This window comes from Dioscorea cayenensis, chromosome 9 (genome assembly GCF_009730915.1).
Source record: "Dioscorea cayenensis subsp. rotundata cultivar TDr96_F1 chromosome 9, TDr96_F1_v2_PseudoChromosome.rev07_lg8_w22 25.fasta, whole genome shotgun sequence".
NCBI lineage: Eukaryota > Viridiplantae > Streptophyta > Magnoliopsida > Dioscoreales > Dioscoreaceae > Dioscorea > Dioscorea cayenensis.
This window is the reverse complement of record NC_052479.1, coordinates 28015521-28040227: the sequence shown is the minus strand read 5'-3', so window position 1 is coordinate 28040227 and position 24707 is coordinate 28015521. Positions and strand designations below refer to the sequence as shown.

Sequence of the window (24707 nt, the reverse complement as noted above, 5' to 3'; positions counted from 1 at the left end):
TTCTCCAGCCTCGAGACCTTCTCCACATTAGGGTAATGCTGAGGAGGAAGAAGACACTGATCCATATATATTGGCGTGCTCCCATAGCATTATTGGCCTCAAGAGCTTCTCCGCATTCGGCAAACGGTGAGGAAGAAGAAGACGTATAAGAATCCAACTATGCTGACATGGCATCACTTAATCTATGTGGCAAAATCGGTTGAGTTGGACTCTAAACATAAGATGATGAGGTGTCCAATATTGGCTGACTGTGTTTTTCCAGCAGCCACGTCAAATAGATGAATCAGGTTACTCGCGGGTGACCTGCCGGAGAAACAAAATTAAAGATGAGTAACCTTTTTGATGCAAATTGAAGTTGGGTTGCCGAAATGAAACAAATGCAAAGTTGAGTGACCTTTGAAAAAATTACTCCTATCGCCATCGAAATAATGGGACATTACCAATATAATTTCATCCTATTACAAATGGAATTTTGGATTATCACCGATTAAATGTGATACTATCACCAACGAAATTTTAAAAAATAGATGTTGCTACAAATATAATTTTGTTTTAATGTAGAAGATATGAATGTTATCAATCCCAAATAAGAGATGTCAATTTGAGATGGCCATATTGTTGTCCTTACCTATATATTTATGTACTTTCCAATGTTTCCATATATTGGGGACTGAAAACAAAATGGCAAGAAATTTTGTGTGACATAATATTGGGATGAGTATCCTGCTTAAATTAATTTTGCCCCCTTCAGTTTTTCCTTAAACTTATTTGTATGGTTGGTTGTTGGTACCAAATGCCTTTTGAGGATACTTATCTGTCTTTTCAATAGATTTATGGTAATTCAAATTTTGTTTCTTTAAGATGTTTTAAATTTTCTACAAGTAGCGTTTGTAGTTATTTGTGGTTAGTGAAGAACCTTTTCGCCGTTGTGAAGAAAATTATGTTTGTAATGTTGAATAAGGGCATGGTTCTTTCTAATCTTGGATGATGGTGTTTTTACAACAATCGACAATACAAATTGTGCAATGATTTCCTTATATGAAAATTTTGGACTTGCTTTTTATGGTAATGAGGAAGAAAAATTACTGTTTTCAACAATATTGGATTTTTTTTAATGAATAAATGATTTTGGACTTTATAGATTAAGTTTGTTCAATGGAATTAAGATTAAATGTAAGATAGGGAAATAACATAGGAAAAATAAAATTATTAATAAAAATAAAAAAATTTAAATATCGGAATTTTATTATCAAAAATTTTGTCAGAGAAGGAATTCCATGTGTGATAGAGACATTAAAGATAGAATTTTGTTGGTTATAAATACTTTTAAAAATATAATTTCATGAGTAATAAACATTATTAGAGACGAATATTTTTATGGAAATTGAAAACACTATTGGCATAATCCCTATATGTTTTGAGTGGATATTTATCTTTGCCTTTTTTTCAATTTAAACACTAACTTTTATTTTGTATCAAAATATATACTAAATTTTGATTTCGTTTTACCAACTAAGTAATCGGAGTTTTCTCGTGAGTTTCTGGTGATGTGGATGCTGGAATGTTTACATAGATGCTCATAGTCCACGTCACTTGTTTGCTTGGAGTATGCCACATGAGATATCTTGGCATTCATATATTCACTAAAAAATCACAACTCTATAGTGAAATGAAATCAAAGATAAAGTGCTCATATCGATAGAAATTGAAAATTAATGCTCAAATTATAAAAAAAAAAAAAATCAAAGTTCAGCACCCACTCAAAACAATTTACTTGCCAACTTGTAATTAGTATTTTGATTATGACATCAACTCCATTGGTCAAAATTAATTAAAAAAATATACCCCACAAGTGAATAATAACACTAGATTTCATTTTCATTTCCCTCGTTACGAAATTGACTACAGTAGTTAAAATATTATAAACATCATTAGACTTGGAAAAAACACACGGAACTGATTTCCATTTTGCCTGTCATCAAACTGGCAGCAATAACAACAGCCAAACCCAACAAGCAACAACAACTGCTCAATGTTATTTCAACGTCAAAGTAAACCCCAGGGAATTAATGAATGCACTCTGATCCCAACCTTCCCAATTCCTTCTCCACATTTAACTCGCTTTCTTGACAACTAATGAAAAAAACTCCACATAAAAGTCAAGTCCCAGAAACACTTATATAAAAGGATAAGAACCATCACCGAAATCACAAACACATAGATACACTCATTGAGTCAGTAGTACTGCCATCTTTCATGGCTAAATTTCTAAACTTTTCTTTGATCATGCTCTATCTTCTTCATCTCCTTATCAGTACATTTCCAATGGCTAAGGCAAGGCTTCTTGTTCTTGAGACTTCATCTTCTTCTTTGGCTCCAAGATCAGGCGGCGCTGATGCTTCGGAGATGGTACGACACATGAGACATGGCTCATCGGTGGTCGGAGGAGCCGTGATATTGGGTGGGCTTGGCACGGCCGTGGTTGTAGCTGTCTTCTTCTACATTCGTATCACTAAGAAAAGAAACGTGCTTAATAAATAACACTTAAGTTTTGTAATCTCAGTATTGTTATTTTCTTTCTTTTTTTTTTCCTTAAAGGATTTTAAAGGGAGTTTGGGAGTAATTTTTGTATGCAAAAAGGATCAGGCTCCGGTACCTGATATCCGCCGCAAGTTTTAGTACTTAAAATTTGTCATATCGGTTCTTTGCTGACAATAATTATATACAAAATGAGTAAGTTTTGTCATTGATTGTGTCCTTTCTCAGTCTGTTAGCCACAACGTTGTAAAACTCCTTGGTTTTCATTTGATGATTTCTGCAAAATGTGCCCCTTGGACCTGTTGGAAGTAACAGTGGGCCAATATGTGCTCAAGAAAGATGTTTTTTTTTTTATAAATATTATATATTTTATTTTTAATTACTTAAATAAGTAAATTTTAAAATATTTACACAATTAGGCAAAACGGTGACAAAGTCACCGTTTTGCATAGTTGAGTTAAATATGTTACTGTTTTTTTTTTTTTAATTTTTATATCCATTGCATATATATAATAACAAGCTTTGCAAAGCCATTTAACTCAGCTTTTGCAAAGCCATGAACAAATTTATATGACAATCCAAAGACATCAATGAAAACACTTGGCGTTAAATTTTTATAAACACAACAAACACCATTCTCAACCAACTTCATCATTTCTACATTTCTGCAATCCAACTCCAACTGAGACAGAAGAACTTCATCAGCAGCCTTGATTTTTTCAAAGCTCATAAGAGATGTGAGCTTGCTGAAGTTCAATATAAGCACACTTCAAATCAAAAATACTGGAGAAAAGCTTAGAAAAGCAGCACAAACTGTCCCAAAGTCTCTTCCAATGGCTTAGTGTGTTGTTTCCTGCTTTCAGTGGATGAAAACACTCCCACTGATCTCAGCTTGCAAAGCTGGGAAATCCTGAAAAACACACTAGAAGAATTGCCAACTCTTCTTGATGAACTAGTCTCCATAAATGTTGTTGCTTAATGCTAGAGATCAATGGCAGACCAAGTGAGGTGGGAAGAAACATTGAATCACAATGGTGCACATTTCAAGAAAAAAGAGAAGTTGATTTGGATATTAATATTATAATGTATCCAAGTATTTTTGTATTATTTGGTGGTCATATTGAGGTTCTTGGAAGGAGGAGGTTCTACTAAGGATCTATGAGGTTTTTTTTATTTTTGCCTTTCATGAATATACATATATATATACAATGGATATAAAAATTAAAAAAAAAAGAAAACTGTAAATGTGTTACTGTTTTCTGCGCATTATTTTTGCTCAACTATGCAAAACGGTTTGACCATTTTGCCTAATTATTTAAATATTTTAAAATTTACTTACTCAAGTAATTAAAAATAAAATGTATAATATTTATAAAGAAAAGCCAAGAGATGTTAGGAAGAGGAATATATAAAATAACACTCATCCATAAACTCTATTCAAATCTTAATCTCTTAAAAAGCTTTATAAAGATAGCCACGGCCGGCCCTAAGCATAGGCGGTCAATGCCTATGCCTAGGGCCCCACATTTTATATAGTTTTTTAAAATTATATTTAAAATTTTGTTTGAGTATTATCCCATTCATATAATTATAGAATTTATTCTTTCCATTCTTTTTTATTTGTCATAATTAATAGAATCTCAAATACCAACAAATTTAATTATTTCACAAGATTTATAAAAAATTAGTTATTTTTTTCCCAAAATTACCCATAGAAAATGACAGATAAACAAGAAATGAATTTGTGACAGATAAAAAGTAATGAAGGAGTAACTTTTTTTTTAAACTATAAAACTTAATTTATGATAATATCAATGTAAAATAAATTTGGCCTTATAATAATACCCCATGATCTTCTAAGGCCTCACAATTATATTTAAAATTGTTATATACAATCATCCTATGATCCTAATAAATTTCGTCTTATAATAGGGTCCTACAATTTTTTAGGGTTTCAATGTTCATGTTTTTTTAGATTATATTTAAATTTTTTATTTTCTATTACCCCATATCCTATCCACATAATTATCTTGATAGTTTTAAAAATTTTTAACTATAACATCCGAAATTTATTGAGGGCTTGACAATGTTATCTTTTTTAAAAAATATATTTTACTTTTTTATTTATTATTATCTCATATCCCATGATCTAGGGCATTAAGGAAGTTGTCGAGAAAATTTCTTGTTGGCATTTGTGGAAGATTCAGCAGCGATTAAGGAAGATAAAGTTTGGAGGGAGTTTTAATGTCTTCATTTACTTTCCCCATCTTGATTTGATTGTATGATTTGCCCCGGGACTCAACAACCACCGTGACAACCCCGTGGAAGGGCACTCATGTCACTTAATTCTCAAGTCGCCGCAAGGCTAACAAAACCCTGAATTTTCACAATCTTGAATAGAAAATCATATATAAGAATATCCAAGGCGACAGAGTACAATTATACATAGAGGAAGCCACACACTTAACAACAGGGTAAAAGGAATTTAAGAGTTAAAGAAGATATCATACAACCAAGTTTTCCAAGAAAGTAGAACACGTAGCAACAATACCAATTTTCAAAACCCAAAAATGCTAGTGGATCCATGTACTTTATACAATGCAAACATGCCCAAAGATACACATATACAAAACTATAGATGAAGAAAGATAAACAATACAAGACATGCCCAACACTCCATCTCTCCGCAACGCCCCCAACTACTAAAGCCTGGAAGGGAGGGAGATGGTGAGTGACTAATGTCACTAAGTAAGTGGGCTAGCACAATTCCAAAAGAATGTGAAACCGAGTAAAATAAACATCAATGGCCAAGCCTTTGCATAAGCACACAACTTTGAAAGATAGGATAATTTGCATAACCTGTATAAATATAGATTACATCCATAACCATATAAAATGATACATTTGCGTCAAATCAAGGTTTCACTTTCAAAACAATCATTTTCAGGAATAATACTAGTTATAAAACATCAGATTGTGAAACTAGACATAAAACTTATTCGTTCCAAACTTAAGAAGGAACATTGCACAAAAGTTTTTCATAATAATCAAGAAGTCTTAATAATATACTGCATCATATTAAGTTAATGAATGGCCTAGAAACCAACTAAATTGTAGCCGTGGCCGCGGCTAAGCTCAAAGACGTCAAGGCCCTTATGTCCTTGACATTGACCGACCATTTCTGTATGATAACTATGGAATCCCAATGTATAATCTAGTCAGGGCTCTACACACCACCTGAGATGGATAAGTAAAGCCAGGTCCTCCACGCCACTTCTATAAGCTGGCCCATGGGGACCCCCTATTGCAGTAGGTGGGTTACAACCCCATCACCATCAACCACCCGTAGGTGCAACAATAATAAAATCAATATAAATCATATCACATGGTCCTTGATAAGGACAAATATTCACATATTGGAAATGCACTTCATTTTCATATAAACCAATGCCGATAATATAACATGTGTATAAAGTTTCACAATTTAATTCAAACCTGACATATCAACATAGCCATAAGCATTTCCATTCAAATATCAAGAGCTTTATATAATTCAAAATCATGGAGACCCCTTCCAAATCAATCAAAGTATCAAAAGTATAATTATGTGAGCGAGGTTTTGCATATTATTCCAAATCAACAATACCAGTATAATTGGGAAAATAAAAGGTTTCACAAATCAATTCCCACAATAAATATCAATAATGTCAAAAGAGAAGTATTGAATATGGTTTTGGAATACATTGTACATAACTATAGAAATGTAATAAAATTCACCAAAATAGACATGGCTTTTGGCCTAAGTAAAACTCAGTCTATACTAATAATCATTCTAGCTTTGCCTCTTAAACAATTCATTAATACTCTTCAACTTATAAAAGCAAATCCAAAAATAACTCAAACATAATTCCCAAGTCTTCTATAAAGACATGAAGATGATACCTTACTTACACTCCTCTTAATATTGACCTTACTTTCACATCCTCTCACAACTGGTTGAAGAGACATTCATCAAAGACCATCAATAATGCACAATTAATTACCAACCTCAATTGCTAAAATACAAGTTCAATTCACCCATGAACAAATGATTGCCTAATAATCAAATTTACATATACCGAAGCCACATCGAACATGAAAATATAATTCTATCATCACATATTCCTTTATTTGTAGGGACATTGACCAAATAATGCATTCAAGGTTTTGATATTCCTATAAGGCTTACACATCATCAAGTAGTCATTAACATACACCCTTTAGATATATTATAACATCAAACCACCTTCAGGCTTCATGCATTTTGTTCATAACCTCATACCTCAAACTTTAACAATTCTACAATACCAGAGTAATTAGATCTTCCATAGTTCACACCAAATATTAAACAAGTTCTACCATCAACTACGTAAAGACTACTCAATAGCATGCATCAATTATATCCATTATTCCTCCTCATTTACTTCTCAATTCATAATCATACATTGATTTGTTTACATAATAACCTAATTCACCAAGACATATATGATCAATCTCCTTTATATCAAATAAGTTTATTGTGGTCATTGAACTATTCAATGGTTTCCATTCATCCAAAAGACATATATACCAATGAGTTCACATTCAACCATCATAACCCAAAATAACAGGAAGGTTTTCCAAAGAACTTAAGACAACATGCCGAAAGTCATTCTCATCATATTTGTAGGCTATAGAGGCCAAATCAATGCCATTTTAAATCAATCAAAACATCAATTTAATACGATAAACCCATGAAATAGTTTTCATTAAATGATTAAACCATTTGAATATCCAAATAGAATTATGTATTGAACTTAACCCACTCACAAACTTAGAAGACCGGATTTCCACAAAGGTACTACTCCTCTACCGGTTTCTTACCTCAAGCCACGCTTTCACCACCTAAGCAAAACACACACAACAACAACAACAACAACAACAACAACAAAATCCAACCAACAAGAAGAATGAGCAACAAGCGAAAATGAGAAGAAGAAATGAACAAAGGAATTCTAAACCTATATGCAATGCAACCCTTTAAGAGGCATGGGGTTGATTCACAACTGGGTTTAGGGTTTCCAAAGAGTTTCTATAGAGATAGACTTTCTTCCAAACCAAGGAAATACAAGAAGGGAGCAAAGTTCATCAGAGCTACAGTAATCTCGATTTCAAAGAAGAAGAGGGTTCATGAATTCCACAAGATTGAAGGGTTACAAAGCAAGCAAGTACTCCTCTCAATTCCAACAACAATAAGTAAGAAGAAGAACTAGAAACAAACTCTCAAACCCTAGATCCACCATTCATTCAATACAAGGAAGAAAGAGTGAAAATGCTTACCTCTTGGTTCAAAGAGCAAAGAATGATGGATCTTCAAGGTTACAACAATCTCCTCTTAAGCATTCAAGCACTAACCAAACAAGGAAGAAGGCAAGCATCAAGCTCGTTACTAACAACCCTAGATCCAACACTCTCATCCAAACACAAAGGAGAAACAAGGAGAGAGCAAGAAAGATAGAGGTGTTTACCTTGCTAAACTCAAGGAAGAAGGAAAGAATGAAGGTTGGAGCCTCAATTCACCAAGGGGAAAATGGAGGATCATCCAAGGTTCTCTCCTCTTCCAAGAGATGGCCAAGAAAATAAGAGGAAAGGAGAGGAGAAGTGCATAATAAGGAAGTTTAGGATTTTGAAAAGACAGAAATGCCCTTGTGACAACAAGAAAGAAACAATGTAGGAAAGCTTTGCACAGGCTATGCAGAGCTCAAACTTGGAGAAAAGGGCTTGATGTTGGGAATGGCACAAGCTGTGCCGTTTCGCATAGGCTACGCCATTTTGCACATGCTGTGCGGATCTCATCTCAACCAACAAATCAAAGGCTAGGATCCACACAAGATATTTGGATTTTAGTCTAGACAAAAACATGTGTGCTAGGAATGGCACAGGCTATGCCGGAACTCGAATACAAAGACTAATCTACAATCATAAACTTCTAGACAAACCAAAACCCTAATAAGGCAATTAAAAGAAAAAAACTCAGCCAATCTTCGAGTTAACACATAAGAAAAATATTGAAAGACCACATGATTTTCTTCATTAATGGATTACTAAACTTTATAGTGTTTGGGCATAGGTAGAACCTAAGGTTTACCTTTTGATGACATTGGGTGTGGAAATTCAATCTTGTATCTATCTTTCGATTGCAATATCATGCTTTTGAATTTAATTGTGTGTTTATTTTGTCTTGAACTCTACCATAGCAAGATTCGAGAGTTTCATGAATGGTGTACATGAGTGACACATCCCGAGATCCACCGTGTATAGGCATACCATAATTGAAGGGAACCACGAGTTCGTCAAGAAATAGGGCACTTCAGGATTGAGACTTTTCTCCCCATGGTTCTCTTGAGTGAGTTGACATTAGAATTCTAATCATAATGTGATCATAGAGAGTGAGCACTAGGAAGAGATTCCAATCTTGCTTTGTAATGGATTAGGGTCAATAGCTTTAAGAGAAGAATTGATTATTTACTGAATCTATGTTCTATCTAGAAAAAGTTCACCAAGTGTACTGTAGTTATAGAGCAGTCTGTATCAACACTGTATGGGACTAGTTATTATTTACCTTGAGAAAAGGGGAAATATGATTTATGAACTCTCTTAGTTCAGGTGCATTTGCAATATTTAGTGCAACCTTGTCTGAAGATTAATCTCATCGAAAAACCTATGCTTGAACACTTATCTTCTATGCTTGATTTGTCATCACTTTATTTTCACATTAGCTTCTAGTTCTTATTTTTGAGTAGATACACCTTTGATTTTAGTTTAGTTTGCTTAACAAGTCCTGAATTAATACTTGTACTCCATAGTTTCTCATGGACCAATACCTCGTTTCATGCATAGTTTACTACTTGATTGGCATGTTCACTTGTGTTGTAGGTGATATTAGTCCCTTTCAAGTTTTTTATGTCATCACTAGGGAATTATGGATATTAGGAACACTTCTTTTGTCTTGTTAAATTAGTCATTTCTTTACTTTTTCTTTTATAGTCTCATTTTTTTCTTTTCTTACCCATTATGGCTTTTGTTTCTTCTTTGTATTCTAGTGCATGCCAAGGAGCAAGTCATCAAGGATAGTGGAAGGTGACGTCAACATCAAGTAGTTGAATGGAACATGGTTATAGACAACTTTGCTGTGTGAAATAGGTTCAACAATAGCAAAGATCAAAGGGGAACATTCAGGTTTAATGGTGGAACAAGAAGAATGTCAAAGAACTCTATCTAACTATACTAAGATAACTTTGACAGGCTCCCAATCTAGTATTGTGAGACCATCTATGTTAGCTAATAATTTTGAGTTGAAGCATTCTTTTGTTCAAAAGGTGCAAGAGTCCATTCAGTTTAATAGTCTATTAAATGAAGATCCAAACAGTCATATTGGAGCGTATTTGGAGGTGTGTGATATTCTTAAGATGAACGGGGGATTTCAGAGGATATGATCAGATTGAGGTTATTTCCATTCTCATTGAAGACGAGAACAAACAATCATTATAAGCACTTCCTTGAGCATCTATCATCACATGGGAGTAGTTGGTTGAAGGCATTCTTGCGCAATATTTTCCTCTAAGCCAGACCACAAAGCTTAAATAAGAAATCACTTCATTAACTTAAATTGATAGTGAGTCATTATTTGAGACATGGGAGAGGTTCAAGGATCTTTTGAGGAGATGTTCACATCATAAGCTCCTTGCGTGGATGGAGGTTCAAATTTTTCATCAGGGTTTGAATCAAAATAACAAACAATTGATAACTATACAACAAGATAATCACTTGGCAATAAGACCATGGAGGCAGCCCAGTAGTGGATTAAGGAGATATCCATGAACAACTTTAAGTAGAATTCTCCAAGGAAGCCACCATCTAAGCTAAACAGGGTGTTAGAACTAAGGAAGCTAATAACATTAGCAGCCTAGATAGAAGCTCTAAGCACCAAGATTGACACTTTGTTGCTCCCAAAGTTAGTTGCGATTATGGCATGCAAGATATGTAGAGTTAGACTTATGGTTAGAATTATTATATTGTAGGAGTAGTGGATGTATCTAGTGAGCAGGCGGATTTCATTGGTAGTACTTTCTGACCACAAGGGAAACCAAATAACCTATAACCCTAGATGGAAAAATCATCCCAGCTTCTCATGGAGTAATCAGGGGCAACAACAGAGACTGTGTCCAGGATTTTAGTCTCATCCACCCCAAAATAAAGCCTTCTGTCTAAGATGTGCTGATCTATGACACACCCCTTGCGTGTGTGTACCGCAAGTTCACGGGTCGTTGAAGTAATAAAATACCCCAGTGAGTGGGTAGTCGAATTCATAGGTAATAGTTGCTCCTAAACAAGAAATATTGCTATTTGGCTAGAGTGAAAACCAAGTTATGATGTTGATTCAAAGTATCAGTGCAAATGAAAGTAAAGAGAAGAGAGAACAAGCACGAATAGGAAAGAAAGGTAATTGATGATAAAATAGGGTACTCAGACAATGCTCACCCTAGAACTATTGTTTCAAGTTCAAGACTAATATTATGCCTCCTAATTGAAGTTTAATGAGTCATGAAAATCCAACGACACACTGTCCCAAACTTAAGGTCAACCGTGACTAGCCCTCTACACTATGCCCTAGCGGAAAAGAATACTCTCAACACCTCACACTGTGTGGGACTGCTTGAAGCTCTAAGGACTCTAAGTGATAAACCCTATTTCCTAGTACAAATCTAACCCTTTGGTCCAGGCGAAAGACCCCTAGTCGCGATTAAGCCCTAGCACTAAGAATTACCTCAACACTTGACTCTGTTGCTTGCTCAACTAAGCCCAGTGGAGTTTGTTTCTTAGCACTTCACTCTTTCATAACCACAAAGAACTCTTGGAACATGGAGGTAGGATAAATCACGTCAGAATGGAAAGGGGACGTTCCGCTACCTCTTGACTCACCTTCTCAACCCTCTTCAATCTTGCTAAGTCTAAACCTAATGAACTTGTCACCCCTTCAAAGGATTATTTAGATAGATTCTCAACCCTAGTGTCACTCTAAACAAAAATCAAATCAACAAGCACATAAGATTGAAATTCATTTAAAACATCAACTAAAGGAAACATAATAAGAGTCAATGAAACAAAATCATCCTAAGGTTTACAAGTCCAAGCACCCACTAGGGCTTAGCTCTCCATGGAGCAATACAAAATTAAAAATGAAATATAAAGTAAGTGCAAGAAATCCATAGAGAAAACCTCCTTGTCGTCTGTATTGATAGTCTTGAGGAGCCACCTCGTCTTCTCCAAAGGTTCCCTTGTCAAACCTAGGGCACACCTCACCGAATCAATGCCGATAAAAGCTCCCCTCCCTCCAAAGAAACTCGATGTCGAATGCTGTAAAACTGCTCCTAAAACCCAACAAAGCCTCTCCAAACCCTAGCCGTGCTCTCCCCAAAAGATGGGCAAAAGATAGGAAGAAGGTCCCCAAATAAAACTCTCAAAGTGGTATTTATAGGGTTAAAATCGGGCATCCACACAGGCGTGTGGAATTTCCACACAACTGTGTGGATTTTCAGGTTTTCTTTTCTTGCGCGCTGTAAATAACAATTGCTGCAGTGATTTTGCTACAGTGTCTTACTACCATAATTGCTATAGTACTCCGTTGAAATACTCCCCAATTCACTCATTAAGGCCACATGATTTGGAACACATCCATGTGGTAGATCACGTCGCGTCTTCAATGAAAACACATTGACTAAGCTCTTAACAATGTTGCACAAGTCAGAACATATGAGTGTGACTGCCTTTGTGCCCCTCCATTTTGTGTATTCACTTGAACACAATGGAGGTTGGCACACACCCACATGTCTTTGAGCACAACTTGTGTATTTAGCCTTATTCAATCCAAGAACTTCATTAACATTCGCGTCCGCGATCTACTTTTGCTTCCTTTCTTCCAAACTTGTCTCCACAACCCTAAATGCACAAAAAACACAAATACATACGAATGAGCTATAAAATATGATAAAAGTAATGCTTAATGTAAGGAAAGTATACTTCATATTACTTATATACAAGCACTTATCAATCTATTTCATTCAGATCATCTCTACCAAGTTTCACTAGTCGGATGCTTGATTCCAGATAATTGAGACCACCATGATGAATCAACTGGCATCCTTGTAGAATTTGAAGAATAAGGTGGGACAAATTGCTAAATTACTATCGGAACAGACTCATGCAATTTGTCAAGTAATATCAAAGCCAATCCCCAAGAGCATCGCAAGTCAATTACACTTAGGAGTGGTAAGCAAGTTGAGATGTGGAAAGATATGCTACTTATCAAAGACAAGGAACCAACCGTTGAAGACCGAGAGGAGTTGATAAAGGAGAGAGGTCCTAACCCAAGCAAGGAAAGGACCGAGTCCTCGTTGGTCAAGAAATATATACCCCACCTATCATATCTCTCGATGTTGAAATAAAAATCAAGTGGACAAGCAATTCAAGCATTTTCTTAGATTTGCTTAAGCAATAGCACATCAATGTCCAGTTTGTTAAAGACTTGGCTCAAATGGCAAAGTATACCAAGTTTCTCAAGTATTTTCTTATATATAAGAGAAAATTTGAAGAAGTATCCTCGGTCACATTGAGTGAGGGATGCTCTATAATCCTTTAAAACAAGATTCTGAAGAAGATATATTTAGGGAGTTTCACTACCCTTGCATGATTGATGATTAGGATTTTGAAAAAGCTTTTGATGATTTAGGAGCTAGCATTAATGTTATGCAATACATCATTCTCAAAAAGTTAGGGCGTATTAACTTGTAACCAACTAAGATGACTTTGCAATTAGCCGATAGATTCATTAGGCATCCTAGAAAAGTTATTGAGCATGTTTTAGTTAAGGTTGACAAGTTTATTCTTCCCATGGATTTTATTATTTTAGATGTGGATGAGGACGTACAGGTACCTCTTATTTTAGAATAACCATTTTTGGCTACTTTCCAAACCCTAATTGATGTTAGCAATGCAAGAATAACACTTAGGGGATGAAGAGGTCATGTTTGCATTATCAGATGCTATGAAGCATTCTTTTGATTATGATGATACATGTTTTTATTTAGATCCCTTACTCGTATAAAGGGCATCCAAAGAACCTTATGGACCACTGCCTAAGATCCCTTATGGTTGTAACGTAGATTGTAAAGGAGATGGAACCTTTATGTGACCTTATGCCCGTAAGCCCCCTATAAACATTAACAGAGAAAGCCTTATGGTTGTAGCTTACCCTCGTAAACCACTTGTAAGTTGCTAGGGTAGAAGACTTCGCTAGTGAACATTCAGCATTATTTTCACTATTCTCTTCTATTTCTTTGTCTCTTTTACCCATTTTTATCCTATTCTCATCTCCTCGCTTCTTATTTTCTCTTTTGAACAATTTAGAATTGGGTTGGACCACCATTATGGCTTTTCACAATGAGTTTTTCTAAATTCATCTCTTAATCCAAGGTATATTTTGAGGTTTCAATTTTTTTCAAATTGGATTGAGTTCAACACAGTGAATAGATTTAGAATATGCTTGTGTTGCATTTTAGATTGATTTTAATGAATTGATGTACGAATTTTGAGGTTTATTATACAAAGCCACCTTATAAGCAGGTCGCAAGTAGTGCTACTTTAAGGAGAATTTCATATTTTTGTACTAGAAACCTATATTTTCTTGTGCAAGATGCTTGGGAATAAGAGAGTATTTTTCGGCTTGTCCAAGAGGGCTAGAAGAGAGGCTTTGGTAGAGGAAGGACCCTACATTTCTATCACCCTAGCTCTTCCTGGGGTACCCTCTTTCTCTTCTCAAAATTTCAAAGAGTGATATGATCTCTTGAGGATGAAGCGGTTCTGCTAGACCTACATGACGGACTACCTGGTTCTGGAGCATCTTAATCTGGCCAAGGAGGTGCGGTGGCTGATTGATTTTGGTAGTTTGAACCACATCTTCTCCATCGAGGAGCAAAAGTATTGAAAGCCTACATTTAAGGTCCTCTCCAGATTTGAAGTGGACCAGAGTCCTGTGGGGTACGTCAAGCCTAGGGAGATCTACTCTAAGCTCTCTGGTGAGCCCTAGCTCTTGAGCTACAACTAGTTCTTGCTACTATTGAGTTTTAGTGGTCATAGTGCCACCTAAGCAGGAGCCTCAATAATGAGCTTGCCTTGACAAAGGCCTCATTTTTTACCCGCTTGATCCATAGATTTGTGCATGCCATGATCACTCACTTTTTTTTCAGGACGAGAAGGCAACATATGGTGGTGGGGTGTAGGAGTTTCTATTTTTCTTTTTCATAGCATGGTCAAGCGCCACTCAATCCACCTAGGCTATGTGTTTGTTGATTTCCTTGCACACCAAGATCTGCATGTGCACCTCAGCACCATTTTTGCCAAACCCTACTTAACAAGGCTCATGCAAGGTATGGGAATCTTAGAGTGTCCCGAGTGTCTCGAATATGTTAGCATCCTTGCACTACTTGTAATCTAGATCATTTTTTTATGGGGATGATCATACGATGCAGATCTTGATATATACTCGTCTCTAGTACCTTTGAGGAAACAACAGATAAAGATGAGGACAAATCTATGGATGACTCTGACTTTGATGTCTTTGACTTCTCCCTTCCACACCACGGACCTCATAATTGCTTTGAACACCTACAGGCCAACAACGCTTCCTCAACGCCACCAACCATCTTCAGACTATAGAGGGCTATCTTGAGGTGTTGCGAGCCGAGTAGTTAGCGATACTAGCAGACTAGTGCACTATTATAGAGTCTTATGGCAGATCAAGGCTGACCTGTCCAACACTTTGAACTTGCTTCCCCGACTAGTCCCTCCTTATCCAGCATAAACACTACCTCCATCCTCTTGTCCACCGGTCTACTCTACGCCACCTTTTGACACCGCCGAGCCATAGTTTTTCATTTTTGTTATTTTCATTTATATTTTTTATTTATAATTTCATTGTATTTCCATTTTATAGGAAGGGTTGGCCCTGCTATTCTTGTATTTCATTTTGGACTTCTAGTGGATTTTATTTTCTATTTGATTTTATTGTTTATTTTATTTTATTGAGCGATAATGCTTTCCCTTCGCCTCAAAGGATGAGCGAGTGCAACTCCCACCCCCTCTCTGATTAAAAGGATACTCACTTCGTCTTGTCTTGACCTCGAGTGTACTCTAACCCCTTGGACACATCAAGAAGTCACCATGCCTGGTTCAAAGACTTTTCAACTCTATTTTAACTAGGGAAGTATTAGTTTTCTTTCTTCTCCCATATATTTTGCATTGTTCTCTCATTTGTGATTTTTTACATACATTGAGGACAATATATGTCTTTAAGCATAGGGGAGGGGGCTTAAGATTTTCAAGCTTTTTATATGCCAAGTTGTTGACCTATGAGCGTGTATTTGAATGATTAGTGGGAGTTTCATAGTATATGAAAGGATATGTGTTCAAATGTTTATTTTTCAGTTCCAATTTTTGTAGTTTGCTATATTCTTGGCCCTTTGATTATTTTCTTTGAGCATGCAATCTCTCTATTGTAGTAACTTACGCTCGGGGGAGGTCTTGTGTAGTTGTGATGATTGACAAGCCTTGAAATTTGTTTAAAAATTTTAAAAATTCTTGAGAATAGGAAAAAGTGAATTACAAAAGAGAATAGAAAGTGACTAAAAAGTTACCACCTTAGATGTGGGAAGCTACTCTCGATAAGTCAGATACTGTGTATGCACTAGTAGGAGAAAGAGCTACCTCTTTGAGTGAGTGAAATCTACCATCCATTGGAAGATTGGTGGAAAGAGCTACCACTTCTTAAGCATGAAAGCCACTCCATACCGTAGAGAAAAAAAAAAGAATGAAATTATGGAATTTTTGCTACATGAGTCTTGTGAGTTGAAAGAAGCAAAGAGGAGAGTTATAACACACATGCACGCACGCAATGATTTTGAATGGAGTTGAACTATTTCTAAAACTTAGGAATTTTTGACATTTTTACATTGAACCCTTCTGATTACTTTTGGAACTTAGCAATTTCAATTACCTGAGATAATGCACTTATCCTTTCTGGTTTGTAATGTTTTTTTTTTGCTTGAGGATAAGAAAAAACTTAAGTGTGAGGGAATTTGATAAGTGCGTAATTAAACATATTTTCTTATAATTTTCTATGCATAATTAGCATGTACTATAGCATTTATTTGGAAAATGGTGCTTAACATAGTGTCAAATTGATTCTTGGTCACGGGAAAAGAATAATGAGCAGTAGGGAGGTAAAAGAAATAATTTCAAAGCAAGATTAGGAATAAAGAGCTCCCTCGATATCAAAAACTAGAGAACAGGCCAACAAAAGCACCTTATGGCTCACTCAAGGCCATTACTTACTGTTGTAATCCTTACATAAAGAACCTTGCGGGCATGCTTATGCCCGTAAGTAGGAGAATAGTTGCCAAACAAAAGGGTTTATGGGTAGGACTTACATCCATAAGCATTGGCATAAGGGTCATGTAGAAGAGTTTGTGGGTATGACATATGTACATAAAGAAGGTAGCAAGCACCATATAGAGAAGCTTATAGTCCAGCGCTTATAACCATAAGATGGACCACAACACTAAGACAGAATACCTTCTAGAGTGGAGCTTATGGCTATAAGATGCCTAAAAGGCACATGACTCCTTACCTCCAGCTCCTTACGACCTTATTCTTATACTCATAAATGGCCCATATGTACTAGTTAGATATAAAGATTTTAATAAGCATTTTTGGGAAATTTTTTGGTAACCAAGCAAAGGAAAGAAAAGAAAAAAGAGTTCCAAGGTTTTTCTTTAGCAATCCAACCACTTGGAGAGATTCATCTATGATCTAGGACATCAAGGAATTTGTTGAGAAGAGTTCTCAATGGCATTTATGGAAGATTTATCGGCAATCCAAGAAAATGAAGTTTAGAGAAAGTTCTAATGTTTTCATTTACTTTCTCCATTTTGAATGCATTGTATGATTGTTCTCCATTAATGCAGAACTAAACTTCATGGTGTTTGGGCATAGGTAGAACCTAGGGTTTACTTTTTGATGACATTGGTTGTAAACATTCAATCTTGTTTCGATTTTCATATTCCAATATTATGCTTTTGAATTTAATTGTGCATTTTTCTTCTCTTAAACTCTCATCATAGAGTGAGTTAAGAGTGTCATGATTGATGTATATGACTGACATACTGAGAGATCCACCTTGTATAGGCAAACACATTTGAAGGGAAACATGATTCTGCTTAGAAATAGGGCACTACAGGATTGAGATCTCTCTACCGGTGGTTTCCCTAAGTGAGTTGACATTAGAATTCCAATCATAATACAGTTGTAGAGAGCGAGAACCCGGAAGGGATTCCAACCTTGCTTTGTATGAGATTAAAGTCAATGGCCTCGAGAGAAGAATTGACTATTCACTGAATCTATGTCTTCTCTAGATTACGATCAATTGTATTGCAATATTTAGTGTAAGCTTGTCAAAAGATTAATCAAAACTAGGAGAAAGCTATAGTTGAACACCTCTCTTCTATGCTTGATTTGCCATCACTTTATTTTCACATTAGCTTCTAGTTCTTATTTTTGAATAGGCACCTTCAATTTTAGTTTAGGCTAATTAACGAAACTTAAATTAGTGCTAGTACTCCCTAGTTCCTTATGGACTGATACCCTGCTTACACACACTTTATTACTTGACCGGTATATGCACTTACGTCATAGGTAACATTAGTCCCTATCAGGTTCGTCTAAACAATGATTGTTGACTATAATTTGAACCAAATAGAAAATGTGAAGAAGACAAATAGAAGAAGAAATACAAGAGTAAGAAGAACTATAAGGTGATGAAATGTTTTCTTACTACTTGTATTGATATCAGGCTGATTTACATACAAGATACAAAACTATAAATTATTGATAATGTAAACAAATTATGCCACTAAACCCTATGTTGGTGTGATTGCTTTATTAAGCTTAGAAATTTAGGAATAAATTCAATAGAGGACAGTAAGGAAAAGATGTTGTAGCTAATTGAAAAGAAATTCAATAGTGAAGATTAGGTAGAGTGATAAGTGCTTGTTTATACATATTGCATCACTTTATGTATATTGGGCATGATTCTTATAAGATATTTTTCACTAATGTCATGTATTTTACATTCTTTTATATAATTAAGGTGTGTGAAGGAGATTTGAGAAGAAAGGAAGCAAAGATAGGGGTATGGAATATTTTTCGAAGTTCTTTTGCGAGCCACGAAAGCAAACACATGGGCGCGTGTGCCGACTTCTAGGAGTTCTAGAGTCATTTTGACATACCAGGAGTGCATAAGAGCAGTTATACAAACATGTACCAACCCATGTATAATTCTAAGAAGCAACTTCAGCTGTTTGAATTTCCAAGAAACCACACACCCTACGACATGGTCGTGTGGCCTCACACAGACAGTCACACTAGTGTATTATAGCATATTATTATAGCTAAGTAATATAACAAAGTTAATGTAGTGTAGTTATTGTAGCAATGCCAGATTAATATATGGGCATCCACACTCCCATGTGAGAGACCGTGTGGAGCCCTAATTTTTAGTTATAAAAGGCCTCTCATGCAATTTTTAGGTATCTTTTTCCACAAGTTCGAGAGGGGAAAGCGGCTATTGTTTGGAGATGAGGTATTTGCAGTCAATTGAGTTTGAAAAGTCTATTTAATTTTACTCCTAATATGTTATGTGCATAATGTCCAAATTTCTTATGAACTATTTAGTACTTTGCCAATATTGGTATAACCCAACAGAAATACTTATAGGGAGGTCGGGAGTGGGAATCCCTCCCCCTTTATGCTGAATAGTTTAATAGTGGCTAGCCCACTTTGTCAAATAACTAAATAAGTAAATACATAAATAAATAAATAAAATATGAAAAAGCTTAACATATGCAAATCCTTCTTATGATCTTGGTGCAAATGAGAACTTTATATCTGTATGATAGATCCCAAGTTGAAGTTCAAACAAAATAAATTTTCATTGTTGGAGTCTAGTATAAACACAAGCTCATAATCTTTTATTTTTTTATTTTTTTTTATTTTTTTTAAACTAACATGGAATTCAATAAGATTATAAATTGGCAATAATAATATCGAAAATAAAATGAGGGGGAGACAACTCCCACGCAACCAAGTTTGACATAGAAGCAAATGCCTTAACAATGAAATGGGCAGCCTAGTTAAATATTAATTTAATTTAAAGTGAACCTTAATTTGGATAAATTAGTTGAAGTAGTTCTTATCTTAGGCAAATAGTAAAATTCAGATTTTAGTTAAATTCAGGTCTTATTTTATTAAGATATTTGAATAAAATGTAAGCATATATAATGGCATGGTTGCTTTAAGGGGCTATTTGGTTCACGGTAATATTTTCATATTACCGTCTGTTACGTGATAATTTGAAAAAATTACCACATTTTTTTTGGTGGTGGTGGTAATATTGATGGTAATATGTGATTACCAACTTTGGAATATTACCAAGAAACTTAGTAATCACATTACCACCAAAACAGGTACCTATCTTGGATTAGCAAGTTGGTGGTAATCTGAAATATTTTCTAGACAGATATGCCTTTTGTTTAAAAATAATAATTTTCAAAGACCATATATTTTAACCATTGGATAGAAAAAATAATTTTGAATAACGTTATTTTGGGAATATCTTCAACTTCGAAAATTTAATTTTCTGTATTATAATTAATTTTTTCATGCAAAAATTTTATTTTATCATAACTTTCCATTTGCTCAAAATTTTAGATATAAAAGATTTTGGGAAAATATGAAAAAAACTAATTTTGATGCTATAATTTAATTATTTTGACCCCAAATATCAATTTACTTAAAATTTAAACTTGCTCAAAATTGTAAAAACAAGGGTATTTTGGAAAATTTGAAATATTACCAAGTTGATTACTATGTAATATGAGTTCTCAACTAAGCATGGTTATCATAAATTACCACAACATTCCTGGGCATATAGCATTTCCAATCTCATTACCATGGTAATTTCCTTAAGTGGTAATATATCATTATTGCGAACCAAGAGACCCCTAAGTATTTAAGCCGTGTGGTGTGCTAAGTTGGGTGTCAAGTTGTGTGTCAAAGGGATGGTAATGCGATAGCAGCTTGATGTGACATTGTGGTAAGACAATAAAACTATTTATTTTGTCCATAAAATTATAAAAATTTATTTTCTCCAACATTCATTCTCTTGCAGTTCTTTGGAGATGACAAGTAGTATGTTGCTATGCCCAATTTTTGTGGATAATGGCTTTGGTCTATATTTCTAAATTACTCTTGACAACACCAACTTTGTGACATCATTAAACGTGTAATATGAGAAAATAAGAGAAATAGGAAGAAAAGGAGATGTCCAGATCACTACAAGAAAATGCTAAATTGGCATGGGAAAAAAAACCATACCAAATTTGTCAAAACATTTGACACGGAATTAACAAAATGTGTCAAATTTATAATTTTTTAATTTCCTGCTAAATATAAAAATTTAATAATTTTGCAAGATAGGGCCAAATGCAATGCCAAAATGTATTTTTTTTTAAAAATAATTTATTAATATTGTGCCAAAAGCGCAAATATAATAGTATATTAATACTGTGTCACATGCCATGCCAAAATACAAATATAATAGTATATTAATATTGTATCAAAAACAGTGCCAAAAATGCAAATATAATATTATATTAATATCGTTCTAAATACTGTGCAAAAAAATAAAAACGTAATAATTTATTAATGTTGTGCCAAATACTGTGCCAAAACACAAATATATTAATATTGTGCCAAATACGGTGCAGAAATGCAAATATAATATTATATTAAAATTATGTCAAATATCGTGCCAAAAATACAAATATAATATTTTTTTAATATTGTGTCAAAAACACAAATATAATACTATATTAATACCATGCCAAATGTGTGCCAAAAATGCAAATATAATAAAATATTAATATTGTGCCAAATAAAGTGCCAAAAATGCAAATATAATAATTTATCAACACTATGCCAAATACTATACAAAAAATATGAATATAATAATATATTAATACGTGCCAAATGCGGTGCCAAAAATGTAAATATAATACTATATTATACTGTGCTAAATGTGGTGCCATAAGTAGAAAAATAGTATTTTATTTATACCATGCAAAATGCTGTGCCAAATATACAAATATAATAATTTATTAATACGGTGCTAAATTCTAGATTTAAGATAATAATATATGTATATATATAATTATAATTCCATCCTCACATTCCTCTCCCACTCTCAAGCACAAGCTCTGCTCCTCTATCTACTTCTCCTGTTGCTTTCATCGTTGATGGTGACACCGACGATAGCCAAGCCACCTTCCTCATCCGCTTGGATCAGATCCAAGGGGTCGGAGATTAGCGACCACTATCACATCTTCATGTCTCGGATGCCCCACAATCATCATCTCCGTCACCATTTTTGGGATTTTAGGTATTATCTTCTTGATTACACTGTCAACTTCGATGATGGTGGGGATGCCGATGACACCTACCTCACTAAAGATTTGTCTAAGTATCACAATTTCTTTACTTAGTTATTTTTTTTTATTTTTCCAATTTTTGTTAATTTTTATGATGATTTTGTTCTAAATTTATTCATGAAGGACTATAATTTTGATCACAAGTTGACAATCTTGACCCAGAGCGCTTCCAGAGTGGTATTGTGATATATAAACCTTTTGGTGCTGAATGTTTTATTTCATCTACGAATTGATGTGATGGTTGTTTCTGTGCATGGTTGGGATTTTCTAGTTTTTCTTATTAGGTTTTTAGATATAAGTTTAGGTGTTTGATGAGATTTTGTTTTATATCCAAAATAATTTCTTATGCTTTGTTTTTGCATCTTTTATTTAAAGGATGGTATTGCAAGGCCAGGGGTAGGTGCTCATCCCGCTAGTGGTGCTCCTCCTCCTACCCGCACTTAATGTTACAACAAGAGGTGAACAACAACTATTGGCAGAAATCCAGTAGTGTTTTTCTAGTTTTAAATAATTTATTATGTTTTGAGTAATCAAGTAATTAGTGAATTTCTCATTTTTGATATTTGTTCTTTCAAATTGCAACTACTATGCTATGGGTCTTGTGTTAATTTTCTTTGCATCTATATTTTATTTACCTTGCCGTGGACTTTAATCCTTTTGTTAATTTTGTTTGATACAGACTCTTGGTTTCATTGTGATGAGTGCTTTTTATATAGACATTTTATATGCTCTATTATATGCTTTACATGTCCTTTTTGCGTACTTTTGTTGTAAACCGATGCTACTTAAAGTATATTTGTTAAATGTTGTAGATAATCAGGCCTTGGATCAAAAGGAATGAATAAAGATGAATTCTGGCGCAAAGAGGTGTTGGAATGCACCTCTCAGGACAAGCACAGTCAGGAAGCATGGGCAACAAGTACGGGCATTGATTGCTTCCCCACAAGTGTACAGGCTTGCTGAGTAATACCCTGTGAGCGACACAAGGGTCGTATTCCACGGCGTTAAGGAGCTCCTATTACTCCTCCATCACTTATTATCTAACCTCCAACTTAAACATGGTGAACTACTCTAACAAGTGCAATAATATAAACAGATTGCAAGTATAAGAATTACATAGTAAGACAAGAGATTACAAGAGCAATAATGAGATATAGAGGCCTAAGGATGAGGATCCCCTTGAGGGGTCATCATGATATATGGATGCACAATAATAACAAAGCATGGGTGATTTAGACCGAAGGATCTCAAGATTAGTTCAACCCTAATTTCTCTGTGATTAAACCCTAATCCCATATGAATGTCGATAGGGATCCCTCCTTAATCACATTCCTATAATCGCATTAAGTATAAGGAGATCCCGCAATAAGGACACACTTACCCTATGTCTACCCTTATGGTTCAGAGGGGCTACTGACACCCAATTTCTTGGCATGTCGATACAAGTACCCTTTTTAGTTCATTAGGGATCTAATACACGTGAGTGGGTTACATCTACGTGTACAATTCAAATAAGAACTATGGATCTCTCTATTAAGTAGTTCTAGGCATGAATAACAATGAACCAAACCATAAATCAACCCAAGCATTTCAATTAATAATAAAGCATCCAAAATCCATGATGAACCACTCTCCCCTCCCAAGGTTCACCTACATTCGGTGAGTCTAGTGTGCCATCATACAAACAAACATGATGAAGACAAGAAAAACAAGAAACAAATGCATAAGTGGCACTCCCTAGTCCAAATGATGAAGAAGAAGAGAAAGGCGGGCCGAATGACATTTCCTCTAGCCGAATGAATGATGAATGCCCTCTTAACTCCTCTCCCCTTGATGGTGAAACTATCCCCTTGAAGTTCCAAGCCCTTGATCACCTCTCAAGCCTCAAGAAAAGCCCTCCAAAAGATATCTTCGTTCCTTCTTTTCTTCCCCCCAGTTGTGGCTGTCAAAAAGCTCCTCTTTCAATCCCTAGATCATGCTTTTATACTCCTCAAGTATCCCGACCATATATGGGCTGTATAGGGGTGCAAAAGAGACCAAAATCCCTCCAAAACAAGCCATCCCAGGGTCTATGATGGGGCCAATGATGGCCTCATTGAGGTCGTATGCATCAAGCTTGAAAATGGCTTCTCTTACTACAGTATCCATCCCGGGGTAAATCCAGGGAAGCATTGAGGCCGTATGGCCTCAATCAATTCCTGACTAAAAAAATCCTCCATGTGCTACAGTGGTTGTTACAGTGTTCTAACTACAGTGCCGCCACTACAGTTCTACATCTACAGTAATATGCTATAGTGAATACACTATAGTATCGCGATTTGGTTTTCTTCTCTTTTTAGCCCAAATCGTATCTTTGTGTCCTCCATAGCTCATTCATGCCCTACGAAGCAAATAATAGTCGATTAAGCACAAAACGGGCATCCATTCTTATAAAAATACATGCTAGAAGTATAAAATAAACAAATCTTGAAAAATAAAGGAGATGATAAGTGT

The 24707-nt window shown here is 35.0% G+C and overlaps 1 non-coding gene across 1 annotated transcript; it reads right to left on the bottom strand.

The window, feature by feature from the left end:
- Positions 1-10191: 10191 nt before the first annotated feature.
- On the bottom strand, positions 10192-10298 carry LOC120269669. The gene has a single exon (XR_005539312.1). It is a non-coding gene; the product is annotated as a small nucleolar RNA R71 (small nucleolar RNA).
- Between the last annotated feature and the right edge of the window lie 14409 nt (positions 10299-24707).